This window comes from Amblyomma mixtum, chromosome 2, assembly GCF_055824585.1.
Source record: "Amblyomma mixtum isolate Tamu chromosome 2, ASM5582458v1, whole genome shotgun sequence".
Taxonomy (NCBI): Eukaryota; Metazoa; Arthropoda; class Arachnida; order Ixodida; family Ixodidae; genus Amblyomma; species Amblyomma mixtum.
The window spans coordinates 20,379,907-20,394,868 of NC_143013.1; the positions used below are offsets into that span (position 1 = coordinate 20,379,907).

Genomic DNA, 14,962 nt, shown 5'->3' on the forward strand with positions numbered 1-14,962 from the left:
TTGCCTTCCGCCTCTCTCGCCCTGGTACCCTCTTCCACCGCCGCCAGCCATCCCCGGGCAGGGCCCGCCGCATCTTCTTTCTTGAACCGCGTCTTGCTCCTTTTGCGCGGGCTCTCTGCCTCCTCCGCTGATCCGCGAGCTCCCTTCTGTCTGGGGGCCTGTTCTCAAAGGAGAAGAAGAGCCGTTCCTGGTGAGCGCCCCCTCCCCCCTTCGGCAGACATTTCTGGCCGCCGGCATTCGTCGGCGCCCTCTGTCGCCCGGTCTAACTCTCGGGGTTCTACGGAGTCTGCATCGCCTGCGTTTCTCTCTGCGTCCTTCTGGTCTCGTGCAACGGTTCATCGTTCCTTTCTGTCCACTTTGGACGTCGCACGGCTTTGGGGAGGACCTAGCTCCTTCGGCCGTCTCGGACCTCTCGGGAGGAGATATTGTCCGGCGGTATATCGGAGAAGACGGATAACACGAGCGTCGTCCTTGCGTGTCTGCGGGATTGGATATCGCTCGATAGGAAGGAAAAGAAATCAGGTGGTGCAGTAGTGCCGTTGTGACGAGGATGGTGGTGCGTGCGGCTGGGCGGCTCTTGTGAAGTCCGCCGCCGGTGTGAGTCTCCGGTTGTCCCAGTCGTCGTCCATGGCGGTTCTGGAAGAGGCCGAGCCAAGGTGAGCCGCGGCTCCAACGCCAACCCTGCGACCGGCGTTGCTGGCGGTCGAGCGCGCGTGGAACAACGAGCAACGCTTTCGTAGATTTCTTTAGTCGCTGTATTTTTTCCGCCTTTTGGTGGCATAAATATTTACAGGGATGCTGTTCCACGTTTGTTTAGTGACGACAGCTTGTTGACTTCAAACTTCCGCTGGCACATATTAACAACGACAAAGCAATGACGCAGGGCGACACGAGGAAGGACGTTCGTTCTGTCCGTTTATTTACTTGTTTTTTCGAGAACTAAACTGAATTCTTCATTTGAGTTGTTCTTCGTCTCGTAGAAACGCATAGTAGCGTCGCTTCTTGAAACTTCATTGCAAAAGTTTTTTGTTTTTTTTTTCTGCCGACATCACCGCCGCCTTCTGTGGACAGCCAGAGGTCCTTTTGAGACGCAATATCTTAGCGCCTCGTATGCCTGCTAACAGCCATTTTAGAAGAACGTGTAGAGAGAGGGAAGAGAGGAAGGCAGTGTCGAGATTTAGAAGGCAGAGAAGTGAAAATGAAGTGAAAGCCGACCGCAGCACAGGATCGACTGTGCACACCGTGCGCAACCCGACACGTTAAAAGGCTTCCTTCCTTTGAAATCTGAGCAGAGGAGTGTATGCCTTCTCGGAGAACGATTCTTTAGAGGAGCGAAAAGGCTTGAGAAGCCTTGGCGAATATCAGCGCTTTTATTTTCGAACCCGACGGCGAATTTTGCCTCTCGCCTTTGCGAGTCGAATCTTGCTTTGTTATTTGCCTGGTTGCACATGTGTTCGTGCTTGTTTCGCTCCTGTCACTCATTTATTGGTTTCTTTCAATTTTCGCTCCATTTCATGGCCGTAACGTTAACAGTAGCGAACACTCCTTAGTAGCGAACGTACCCAACAATTCTGGACAAAAGCAATTTTGAGTGGGAAGGTGTTTATGAACGCAGTTTTTTCGTGTAATGCCAGATTTCACTATAACAATCAATATATCAGCAGATCACCCTACAGAAGTCTTGTATTTTTTTTTTCTGTTAAGGCTTTTGCAATCGCCAAAAGCATTCCCCATGGGTTTTCTATGGCAGCCATCTCTTCGATGCGATCGACTTTAAAAGAAAGTCGCTGCATCCTTGTGTAAGAATGCAAAATTACTTCGAGGCGATCACAGTCGAAGCGATCGCGGCGTCTGAGGAAAGAGTAATGGCGTGAACGCGTCATATGATCACCCATGGATGGGCTTGAAAGGCGCTTTCCCCCCGACTTGATCACCCGGATAACCCCACTTCCGGTTATCCGGATCACACGGATCGCCGGATGATCACCCGACTTGAGAAAGTGGACACGCACAACTTTCGCGGGTCAACTTCATATACAGTGTATACGATAATGTGTCCCAGAGTTTTTTTTCCCTTTGTTTTTGTTGCTGTTTACAACTTCATGTATAGTTCCCCACAACTGCCAAAGCTAAGGCGGTCAAAAAAAAAAAAAAGAGCTCTCAAGGAGAAAGTAATGGAACTCAAAATCACTTCTGCCACGTCTAGAAGCTCAGAATAAATTAAGACGAAGTTCTTTTGATGTTGGACATGATGTTGGACATGATGTTGGACATGATGTTGGACATGAACAGAAGAAAATTAGTTACGTTACCTGTTGTCATAAGCGGAAGTAGGTAGAGATTGTTATATTTTGTCCATTCTTCATTCATAGTCGTCACAGGTTCGGAGGAGATAACAAACGGGCACTGGATGGGAGGGCACGGTCAGAGAAAACAACGGACGAAGAAAACCGGAAGCTTAGTACGCAAAGCTTACGTAAGGGAATAGATATGTAATAGACATTGTGGCAACATACGTTATATCGCAAAATGGTTTTAGTGTTATGCTGTATTGATACTAAGAAAAATTGGCCCCGATGAGACGAGCAGATGAAGAGACGAGCACGCTTATCCCTGGGGCGAGTGTGCTAACAAAGCCCACCGAGGATGTACCTGGAAAAGAGCGAACTGGTAAAGTGTTGTCTCACGCGAGTAATTCCTTTACGGAGGAGCTTCATACGAAGGTGCTAAAAAACGGCTTGTGGAACGATAGCTATTCCTAGTGAATGATTACGCACAGGTACAATCCATTCTTGATGTCAATGCGAGAGATTTGCGCCGATCTGAAATCATCACTGTTTTCTTCAAGTATTCACGTGAGGGTATACGCTTCCAGCCGCTATGTTTTATCCGCATTTGTGGGGAACCTGGTTTCGAGGCGGTGTGCGCAGCCATTTGGGGCTGTTCAGACGGATGATTTGTCAATGTGTCATCCTACACACTCTGTTGCAGGTTGTTCGCAAGTGACGAAAGTAAACTTGCAGGCCTGTTTGCGAACGCTTTATTAAACTGGTTCATCCTTGTGTAAGAATGCAAAATTACTTCGAGGCGATCACAGTCGAAGCGATCGCGGCGTCTGAGGAAAGAGTAATGGCGTGAACGCGTCACATGATCACCCATGGATGGGCTTGAAAGGCGCTTTCCCCATGTCTTGATCACCCGGATAACCCGACTTCCGGTTATCCGGATCACACGGATCGCCGGATGATCACCCGACTTGAGAAAGTGGACACGCACTACTTTCGCGGGTCAACTTCATATACAGTGTATACGACAATGTGTCACAGAGTTTTTTTTTCCCTTTGTTTTTGTTGCTGTTTACAACTTCCTGTATAGTTCCCCACAACTGCCAAAGCTAACGCGGTCAAACAAAAAAAAAAGAGCTCTCAAGAACAAAGTAATGGAACTCAAAATCACTTCTGCCACGTCTAGAACCTCAGAATAAATTAAGACGAAGTTCTTTTTGGCTGCTATACAAAGAAGGGAGGCGGGCCTTCGGGAGGTTGGGCGTAGGGAAGACGGGGCTTTGTGTGCGGACGTGGATAAATCCGGGGGGCCAATTTGCTTGCGCAAACAGCAACGCCCCCTTGTGGGAGACGGCGGCGTGTTTGGCGTGGCACGGAGGATCACGGGAAAGCCGCCGGCGCCCTGTGCTGTGTTGTCAGGCCTCCGTCAGGGAAGGGGGACGCACATCGGCTCGAGTCGCCCTCGATCGCGCGCGAGGCGAGTCCCCGGTGCCACTAGAGTGGGCGCGCTTTGTCGCCGTCCGGGTAAACAAAGCATGCAGCGGGTACTGCTCGCTTGGCGTTTGAGTATAGCCTCTTTCTTTTTCTTTTTTTATTTGCCCGGCGTTGCCTGTGTGAAGCTGAGGGTAAAATTAAATGGCGCATTCACGCGTTTATAGCATGCATACTGTCCGAGTCTGTCTCTGACATTTCATTAATTTTATGCATGCAAGAATTGCGAATTTTCTGAATGAAACAAATGGTGAGCACGTGCCAGTACAGGAAGAAAGAAATTCTAATTATCTGTTGTGTTTTTCGGTCAACATAAACTTAAGTTCTCAGCAGGTAAACTCTTCCTGGTGTTGTATTTTGATAAGCTAGAATAGTATGTTTGATCTCGTGGAGTTTGGAGTTCGACTACCATGCAATGACGCTGGGTAGGAGAGATTTGTGATTCGACGGAATCACATGCCTGGAAATTGCAGACAAGCGCAATTTTCAACGCCAAATAGCTTATGAAAGCAATATTCTTTTTTTATATATATCGTAAGGTTTCACTATAACAATAAACATATCCGCAGACCCCCCCTCCCCCGATCGGGCTTGAACCTTTCTTTTTTTTTGCTATTAACGTCTTTGCTGTCGTCAAAAACGATCCCCATTGGTTTTCTATGTCACTCTTAACTGTACTTGGTGCGAGCGATTGACAAACTTTATCAGAAAGATTTTGCTACGCACCGGGAGATTGAACCATTACTTTGAATATTTCCATAACGGTGCCTTACGATATTCCACAGCCGCCTCATAATTAAAATTGAAGTCCACGAATCCTGGACTAGAGAGCGAGCGGTTACATTTCGCACTTTATGCGCGCGATAAATTTCTTTCGGTGAGCTGTTCCTCGCACATTTCACGTTGACAACGTATGGGGCAAGCTTGACGTCGCCCCAGAGCATCGCCTACGTAAGTCCTCACCAGATAGGTCGCGGGATATCGAGGCACTCCTGAGATACTTCATTTCGCTGACCTCTACATCCAAGAGACGGACAAAGGGAAAACAATGTCGCTGCAACAGACACCCTATAAAAGGAGAGACAGATTTTGTGGGTATGCTGCGTCCGTGAGTTCGCGTATCATGCCTTCCGCAGTGAGCGCCCATCTTATTGTGTGGGTTATCACCTCCTATCATCGCTCACTCCCTTTCTTCTCTTTCATATTCCCTCCCATGCTCTCTAGACGTTCGAAGACAACACCCAGCGAGATATGCTTTTTCAAGGAGTGGCGCAAATTCTGCCCGCGATGGACTTGCCAGTGTAGTTATCACATAATTCACTGAACTCAGCCCGAGTGTCGTAAAAGTAGGCAAGTCGTTAGCTGTTTTAGCATGGGATATAGCGTCTCGTCGGCGGTATTAGACAGTTTTAGTTATGCGTCAGCAAAAGCTGTGCGCCCGTAGCTACGCACAGCTAAAACTGTCTATTAGCTCCGGAGCTTTTACGTAGCGCTGGCTGATAGCGTTTCAGATAAGGGTTCAGATGAGCTTGAAATGGCCCTTTATGTATACGACAACGATGGGCTGTGCTTTTGTGAAGAGGCAAGTGAACGCTGGGAAAGCACTTGATTGTCGTCGTGCACCGACGCATCTATGAAACAAGCACGAGAGCATTCCATTGTCTTCTTTTGTACACTGTGGATGTGCTGAGCAGAATCATATATAATATAATATAATATAATATAATATAATATAATATAATATAATATAATATAATATAATACAATATAATATAATATAATATAATATAATATAATATAATATAATATAATATAATATAATATGAAAGATAAGATAAACAGTGAAGGGAAATTAGCGTCCGGCCAGATTAGCCTTACGTTGCATTGTAAAGCCAAGATGTGTGATGTCACGGAACCCCTATAAATACACCTTCTGACGTGTGATAACAGGTCCGTTGTGATATTCGAGCTCCTGTGAGTTTGCTGCCTTGCATGACGTCGTCTGGCGACATACATGCGGAGGGCACGCTCATCGCATAGCGGACAGGCGTGAGGAAGACAGCACGACGTGCGAATAGCGGCTGGATTATTGCGACGACCGGAAACATGCGACCGGATGGAAAGAGCCGAGGCCGCGTTGCAACCGGCGCCAACTCTTTGTGCCCGCTGACGACTATAGGCTTTTCTTGGTTCTCTTTCATCTGCTCCCTTTACTTTTACCTCAAACACCAACGTCGTCCGTGCGTGAACTGGCTGTCGCTCTCTTCTCGGAAGAAAGGGGGGGGGGGGGGGGCTTTGTGTTTGCGGCCCGAATGCGCTCCCTTGCGACACGCGGTCCGCACCCTGGGTGGTCGGGAGTCAGCGGGGATATTGGGGAAGCGACCGGGGGTCTCTTTTCAAGGAGAACACTCCGTTCATTTGTGCGCGAGTCGCCCTTTTCGTGGCGGTTCCCAGTGCCGACACGCGTTTCTGATTGCGAGCCTAGGCCGTGCGACGACAAACAATGACTCCCTTGGTTTGTTTGCTGTCTCCGCTTTGTTTCGCGCAACGCGTATTGCCGGAAGCGTGGAACACTCGAGAGCGGAGGACGTATTAGTGGCGCACGCCTAGACGCCACTTTGAAGTACCGTATATATTGTCGGCTTATTCAGTGTCCTTATAAAGAGAACGCCTATGGTGACATAACGTCCACTTTGTGATTGTAAGGAGCTGTGAGAGTGGACTTTCTCCGCGCCCCATGTTCGTGAGCGTAGCAGAGACTTCAATTTGCAGATATTAATAGAAACAAGCGCGCAGATTTCGTATACAGCAGCTTCTCTGCTGTTCATTTTAGCACAGCCCTTGACGCCTGCCTGTGTCCCATTGGTATAACGACGGAGAAAGTGCATTGTTACTTTCTTTAGTGCCGCAGAAAAACGTTGATACAGACGCGCGAAACATAGCATGGACATGCCGCATTGTGCAAGGAAACTGGGGTTAGAGAAAACGGAATTGTATACGGAATTGTAGGCACTTAAACTCCGCCGTAGGTGTGTGGCATGATATCTTTAGTGGGTTAATGCCCATGTATGATGAATTGGTAATTCCTACTTAAGATTCATAGATGGCGGCGAGTCCTCATATACCACTACCAGCGCAGTGGCGCAGTGGTTAAGCGATGCGCCACTGCACTGACAGGTGGCTGTTTCTATCCCAGCCACCCGTCGGGATATTGTGACCCATGTTGCTCTTCCGGAGCAACCTCTCGCGCAGATGGCACGACGCTCGTCCGAACTTACCCGAGCTTACCCGAGTAGCTACCCGGGTTGCTAGGCAACGGCGACTCAAGGTCGTTTGGTAGCCGCACCGCCACGAGCATATGCGACGAGCCGAGCTGGGCTCCAGTAGTGTTGCTTTCGCAGCAAAAAACATGTTTTCAGTCATAAAATTCGCACATTGGCTGGAGGGAAGTGACGTCCACAAACCGAAATTAGCGTCACTTCTATCAAAGGCATCAACAACCTCTATTGCTATCGTATTTCCAGCACATAAGGTGATTAGATGTACCTGTGAATTTTTTTGTCTTTGTTGTTCGTGTTGTTATCTCTTCAGAACATACAAAATAATATCAAACTCGTTTCAGTTGCGTCCGCCTCACGTAATTTATAGAAGAAGCCGAACTAGTCGTCGACGAAATTTCCGTTCTTTCTAATGAGTACCACGCGGCCGCATTTTGGAAGCGAAGAAATGGCCAGCAGAGCGGAGGCGACAGTGTGACGTAGTCTGTCGCACGCAGTAAATGTTGTGGCGCTTCCTAAGTGGAAGGCGGTGCATGTAATGACGAGGTCTATCGCGCTTCGCCTCGAGCTAAAGAATATGGCTGCCGGCGCACGCGTTTAATTCATTCGCGCAGGGCTTATCGCCACGGGAACATCTGCCCGCGTAAGGCGCTGTTTACAACATCCCCCTCTCCACGCTATTCAAACGGTCCTGTTTCCAGTAGGGGGTGTTAAGGAAGGGGGGGGGGGGGGGGGGGGGGGCTACGCCCGTGTGGCTACACGTCTCGACTCGCTCACGTGGTTTCGCGCGAACACGTCGCCCGGTTTAATGTTGCGTGACGTATGCAGCCATCCCACCCTTTCCCCTTCCCTCGCCATCGCTAGCCGCCCCACCAGCACAGCCGTACCCTTACAACCCACCAACAAACCGCACGCCTTCGCAATTTGCCTCCTCCTAAATACAGCGCACGCGACACCTGCTAGAGACGGGCTTGAGAATCGATTATACTCGCAGTGTATGAGCTGTTGCGACGAGAAACTGCATTATCCAGCTTGTTTGTTTAGGCTACGATATCGTTCGCATCTGCCTCCCCCCCCCCCCCCCCCCCCCCATCCTCCTTTCACGTGAAGGAGTTCTTTACTCGAGGCCCTCAAAATTACTCCGAGGGAATTTTTCGCCAAACGACCCCCTATTTCTGGAACTAATGGAGTTAGACATCCCTGCGCCTCGTTTGAAGCTTGTTTGTTGATGTCGATATCCTCGTGTAAGATTCAGACTGTGTTACAAGGATGGCGTTAGACCGTTCTCATTCGGCGAAACCCATCAACGCGTTCAGGTCTAACGTCTTTGCGGCCTTTTGAGCTGATCTAACGAGACCCGAAATCTGAAGCGCGTCGTTAGATCAATGAAACCTTGCTAGTGGTTGGTGTTGGTGACTTGAATTGGAGCTCCGGTTGGTTATGGGGTTATCACTCAGGTCAGAATTTTCATTTGTTTTGGCTCCGGCTGTGGTTTGGTTTCTTGTACGAGGCTCTAATAATAGAGAAGAAAAGTTCACTACTGTAGTGACAGCGCGAATTGCAAACGAACTTGACACACGAAAAATGCCTATTAAAAAATTTCACGCATAACCTGCTAAACAAAGCAAGCGTTTACCCGCTATTAGTGCTATGTAATGTTAAGAGTTTTGTGTAGCTCGATTAAGGCTTGCTACTGTGCGACCCAATATGTGTGCATCATCTTTTGTTGCTACTCGCCTAGTGCTCGTAGTTTTCGTCGTTTCGCTCGGTGCACGCCATTTATTGACTAAGAGAGAGAAAAAAATTAATTATAAATTATTAGCCTTCGTAAGTTATACCACGTGGTGATCCATGTGTAGTGTAATGTCTTAGGCATCATTACAAAGAAGACACCGAACCGACGTTTAAAACCACGCGGATTCAGAGCTTCAGAGAGACTACAAAAAGTGATTAATGCTATACGATGCGCTTGCGCGCTTGAAAATCTTGCTGCACTTTGCGCTCAACACGAACATGCTTTCTGTGTGTCCTCAACAAATGAGGTTCAGAATAAGAGAATCTCAGTACCTGTTCAGGTGGGAAAATAACTTACTTTTTAACTCATTTAGGCCTATTTTTTTTAAATAGCTTTCGGGTGCTTGAAGCTAAATCATTTTGTCGTTCGTTTAAGCTCTGTGCGGTGTTGTGGTTTTGCGCGTAAAAGAAAAATTTGTTTTTGCTCATCCTTTACTGTGTTATTCAGGATATCGATTCTTGTTCAGATTAAGTGCGACGTAGGCTGCACACTTGCGTGGGTGCGTAGACGTCATTCTACCGCTGTTTTCTTTTTGGTTTATGCTTATATGAAGCATATGGCTACTGCAATTTTTTCTTTGCGTACTGTACCGAAGCCTTTCTTTTTTTTTTTCTCAGCGGGGTAAAGCGTACACGTGAGCGTTATTTTCGCAATATATACATATAAAGAGATGGCTCAATTTTCAGAGGAATAAAAATGAAATCTATAAAGACAACTGCTGACATCAGTGCGCGGTTATGCGTAGAATGGAGCAGATGCGCGATTTATGTGATGACGTATTAAACTGACAGAAAGGGGTGTCCGCAAAGCACCGCAACGCCGCAGCGGGGGCGTTACGCACGTGTTCTGATAAATAGGCGATGCTGACGGCGCAGTACTTTAATCTTCTTGGCTGAAAGCAAGCGTTCTGCTGAGCAGCATACGGCCCTTCTGGAATAAGAAACACAGTTGTGGCTGAAGCCAACGGACTTTACCGGTGACCAGCTGCTGAAAAGTGAGTGGATGAACTTTGTCAACAAAGTTTCAGCAGCGTTGAGAGGTACGACGTGGTGTTATTTTATGCCGAGTGTAATGAAAGCAGATAAAGGGTTAGAGACAAATGGTAAATGTCTTGTGCATATGCACGGAGTACCGCAGCGGTGGCCTAGTGGATTGAGCATCCGCCGCGAATGCGGGAGGAGCGGGGTTCGATTGCCAGTGCTGCCAAGTACCACCGGTGATACGATGGGTACAAGTTTTCCCCTGACTTGGTGCTCGGCTTACCTTCGGTGAAATGCTTGACCTCATCTTGTGCAGACGAAACTATCTTCTGCGATGGCGCTCTTTGGCTGAATCCGCCCTTGCGCCATAAAAAAAAAAAAAAAAATGATCATCATCATCATCACATGAACAAAGTGTCATCGCATTGAAATTGAAGCTGCTACAACAGATTGAAAGTGTCGAGAGATATGTTGCAAGAATACGCACTTACAGTATAGTCACAGTAGTCATGATTTCAATCTCGTTTTCTGAGGAATAATGACTGCTTTTTATACGTTAATCCTGGCGCATCGCATGCACTCGTCTGCGCACCGAACGTGTCCAGCGGTCAGGCGAGCGAAAAATTCAGGGGGGCACTTTGTTGACCTAAACTGCGGTGAGGCGAAAGCCTTTAGCGCGGTGTTGCTGCTTGTGTCACTGATGTGTAGTTAAGATGTTAATTAAGTACACAATTGTTTGTGAATCTGGAGACACTGGAGGGCGTTTGGGAGGCATCCGTCTGATTCGACGCCTTTCTGCAAACACACTCCAGCGTCCTAGACAAGGAGAACTACATATGCGTTGGCAGGAAATAGCATAGCAATTAGCACGCTCGGCTGTGGAACGGAAGGATGGTGGTTCGAATGCCATCGTGCACGAAGATTTTTTTTCTGGTCTGACTAGAAAAGCGCGACACCTCTGCTGACAACCTTCTGTCGACAACGATGAGGCATTAAAGGCTTTCGCCTTAATAGAGGCACAGGCAGAGTGTATAGGAGTGCTAATGTAGTGTATACCGCCTGCAAGAGGCACGGTTGTTATGGGTTTTTGCAAACCGTGTTATTCCCGATATAGACACCTTCACTATCAACACTCTCATCAATTCCTTTTCAGTTCGAATACCTCTACCCACATGCCTCTGTAGTGTGCAAGCCTAGTCCATTCAATACCCCTTGATGTCCTTAATTCCCTACTCACCGTATCTCCATCCTACACTGTGTTTTATCCGAAGCCTGTGTGTTCACTCCGTTATCACTGTTTTTCACCTGTTATGTGCGTCAACTTTCCTACCCGAGCCCGCTTTATTTATTTTTTAACGGCGATATTCCTCGCACGGTTTGCTTTATGATTACAGCTGCTGTTATTTCACACCAGAGCGTGACGGCTGTAATCATTCATTGCACTGCTCTCGGCGCGCCTGAAAATTCGATTTTGGCTTCCACTCTTTCATCGGTATACGCCATTCGTTAGAAGCGACGCGAAGCTTTTGATTTATTTTCGAGCAGATATGCAATTTCTGCTGCGGGACAGAGGGTAAAGGATGTAACTTCTGTCGAGACGTCTCTCCATGTACGTAGGTCAGCGGAGTGCATGCACAAAATGAGAACATAAGATGCACAAACTTTCATGAGTTTGTGCACCTTATGTTCTCATCTTGTGCTTGCACTCCGCTGACCTACGTACTTATGAAAGTACAAACTTATGAAAGTACGATTAGCCCGCCGCGGTGGCTCAGTGGTTATGGCGCTTGGCTGCTGACCCGAAAGACGCGGGTTCGATCCCGGCCGCGGCGGTCGAATTTCGATGGAGGCGAAATTCTAGAGGCCCGTGTACTGTGCGATGTCAGTGCACGTTAAAGATCCCCAGGTGGTCGAAATTTCCGGAGCCCTTCACTGCGGCGTCCCTCATAGCCTGAGTTGCTTTGGGACGATAAACCCCTATAAACTTAAAGTGCCAAAACGGAATCAGTTCACTTCACCAAGCACTAATTATTTTAATATTATAATGCACACACAATGCTGTAAATGTACAGAAGTATACTATATGAGAAAGGTAGAAATGGCAACTCATGACACGACCAGCTGGGAAAAGCTGACTAAACACTCTAAAACAAACATGCCTATATGGGAATAAAAAGGGGGTAAGGTGTTTTCTAGCGCACCCTCTTTTATGAAAAGCAGGGCGCTAGAGCGCAGTTTATTCCCTTTTTACTCCTTTCGTGTTTAGTGTGAACCGATTGGCGATAGCAAACACTGTGGGTCTCGCTTTTTCCGCGCTCTGAAGGGATACCAGCGGCAGCGTTGCGCTTTCGGGATGACGGGGAAAAATCTCGGTTTTTCTCTTTCTTTATATTTTTCGGCAGTAAACGTCATTCATGCGCCGCACCGAGCGGCGGCGCCTGAAGGTGGCGCGGTGCGAGCCGGATCCTGACCGTTCAGATTTTGCCGGGAACCTCAAGCTCCTCGTGCTGGCGAGAGCGAGCTTTTGCGCCCGGGCCGCTAAAATTACCGAGCCAGCTCCCCGTGCCGCTCCCTCTCTATTTTTTGCTGCCGGCTGAAGACCCGCGCTGTGCGGCGGCGGCGGGGGGACGTGGTCTCGGAATAGCCCTGGTCGGCGACGAGGAAGCGTTTCTCCGGCGGGCACCTCTGCGGAGCTTCGCCGTCAACCCTTGGCCAGGCGGTGGAACTCCTGGCAAAGTCACTGTCGCTCTCGGCGTGCGCGGACCTCCACCGCTGTCGCAAGAGCCTCGCGGGCGAGGCGGCGAATGCTGCAGCCCGCCTGAATGCGGGACAAAGGAAATGCGTTGCAGCTCTTCGCTCCTTTGTTCCTTGCGAAGCAGCGTTGCGCGCTTATCAGTTTACGTTTCTCGTCGAAATCCAATGTTGCGCGATCGCAGTGTGTATAGCAGCACCACACGAGCAGCTAACCGCCCCTTTGTTTTTCATCTCACCTGCTGTTACCTTTGCTCCAGGCTTGAGATATTTTGCGATTGTACCTTGCCCTACCTTCTGACGGTCGTTATCCTCACGTCGCATCGATGCCTCCCCGTCGCATTGTATGAGCTGCGGGCCGTCATAACAAAGGTTACTGTGCACTGGATTGTAAGCGTTTTCTTTGTTAGCTTATGAAGCGTGCTGACAGAATAAGATGACAGCAGCAGAACGAGTGTATCTGCGAACCGATACGAAGAGGGACAACTGCATTCTGGTAATCTGATAACATTATACCTGTTTCCTACGTGAACGCGGGATGCGGTAGGCTTGTTTGTGACTGATGAAGAAACGGCAGAGCACGGCTAACACGGAGAGCGAGCGAGCAGTTCTTCCAACAGGGTGATGGGAGAGGGAGGCAGAGTTGTAGAGAGCGCTACGCAGCCGCCTTCCGGAAGTTGTCGTGCGAAGCCAGTCCCTACGGACGCTACAGTTGTCATGTTGGAGTACGCGGCGGATGGAGCCGATAACGGCGCCGATAACGGTGCCGCCTGTGTTAGTCGTTCATTCAAGCTGGACAATATGGCGGCCAACTGATGAGGAAAAACAGACACAGTGCTGGGGACGAAATGAGACAATGGGAAAGGTGTGCGTGTGATCAAAAACTCGCGGAGAATGGGATTAGTCAAACGTGAAGCAGCGGACTGTTGTCCGTTGCAGAACTTCGGCCCTGGCCGCTGCGAGATGAAGCGCGCGCAGTGACTCATCAGGAGCGGCACGCCCCCCGGGAGAATAGCGCGGTAGCCTGCGTCGACGGGTCAGGGACGCCTATAAATACGGCCAGCAGGCCGGACGACTCGAGCTGGCAGGCAAGCAGGACGGTGATTGTACCACACACACATACACAAGAACGGGCACACCTGCTGATCCACCGCCAGGTGACGGCGTCTCTCTTCTGCAGCGCCACGCCCCTGTGGTTCATTGCCGGCTGTCGCCCGAGCCTCGCTTGCGGGCTCGCTAGGGTACGAATCTCATCTTTCACGCCACCTCGACCCAGTCATTCTGAAAGGGGAAAAGAAAGGGCAGTTTGTTTGTTTGAATCGAGAACTACATATGTCTAGCTTGGCAGCTCGTTTGACCTTTTCCAGGTCCCGTGAGGCGGGAAATGTGTGCGCAGTTCCAGTAAAGGCAGACGTTCTTTTCATAGTAGGACCATTCAGACGTAAGCCCATGTGCTGGACTTACGTCCGGCTATTTCCCATGAGTTCTGGCTGCACAAATGCAGTTATTTTGCTGTAATTGCGTTTTTAGAGATTAAGGCTACCGTTCAGACGTCAGCAAGGACCTGTCAAGGAGCCCGGCCAAATATTAATCACTGTTTTTTTTTTTCTCGTGACATAAGAGATAACAATATTTATGAGCGGATATCAGCATTCGCGGCTGCCTGGAAGAACAGAACACTCTGCGTGTAGAATCATGAGCTCGATACGAACTCATCGTTGCCGAAATCCATAGAGGAAGCTCAGCAGCATGTTCAACACAAAAAAGTTGGCTAAATGACTATCATACTGCTCCAGTGATTCCTTGTTTCGTTCGGACCGCGAACTGTGGATCTTAAGAAGTCATGTTGAGGTGGCACGTGAACATTGATCCAATACCTCGTGTAAAAGGGAATGCGGCATGCAAGGTAAAGCTATATGTTTAATGTGTTTTTGCATTAAAACGCTACACATGGCTTTGAGAATGGATTTCGGTGATTCACGTAATCGAAATACTTGAGTGTGGAAAAGTCGCCTTTGTTACGAAAAGGTTACTGTGTATCTTAATGCGCATGGACTTCTGAACGCTCGTTCGCTTTAGAAACTGGAGGTCTTTTCAGTGCAATTCCTTTCCGTTGTCTTGAACAAGAGACGTGTGGGGAAAATTGTCTCTTGTAGCCAGCCCTGCGTTGCACAAAAGCGCACCTGCTACGACTTTCACTATAGAAAGAAATAGCGGTCGGTATTTAGAATCACTGAAGTTTCACGAACCGTTAAGTCAAGAGTTATTATTGGCAACGCTCGTAATGACGCTTGGTTTCCAAAGAGAGTCAAGGTCTACTCCTGATGACTTCATGCAACTGTGTATTGCAAGTATCTCACGTATCGTTATTTTATCTAGCAA

General features: G+C 48.6%; 1 protein-coding gene across 1 annotated transcript in view; it reads left to right on the plus strand.

The window, feature by feature from the left end:
* Positions 1-256: 256 nt before the first annotated feature.
* Positions 257-14,962, plus strand: part of PMCA (plasma membrane calcium-transporting ATPase 3) — a 131,815-nt gene continuing 117,109 nt past the window's right edge. The window contains exon 1 of the mRNA XM_089570736.1: positions 257-656. The gene's annotated coding sequence lies outside the window, so the exon portion shown is untranslated. The remainder of the gene's footprint in view (positions 657-14,962) is intronic.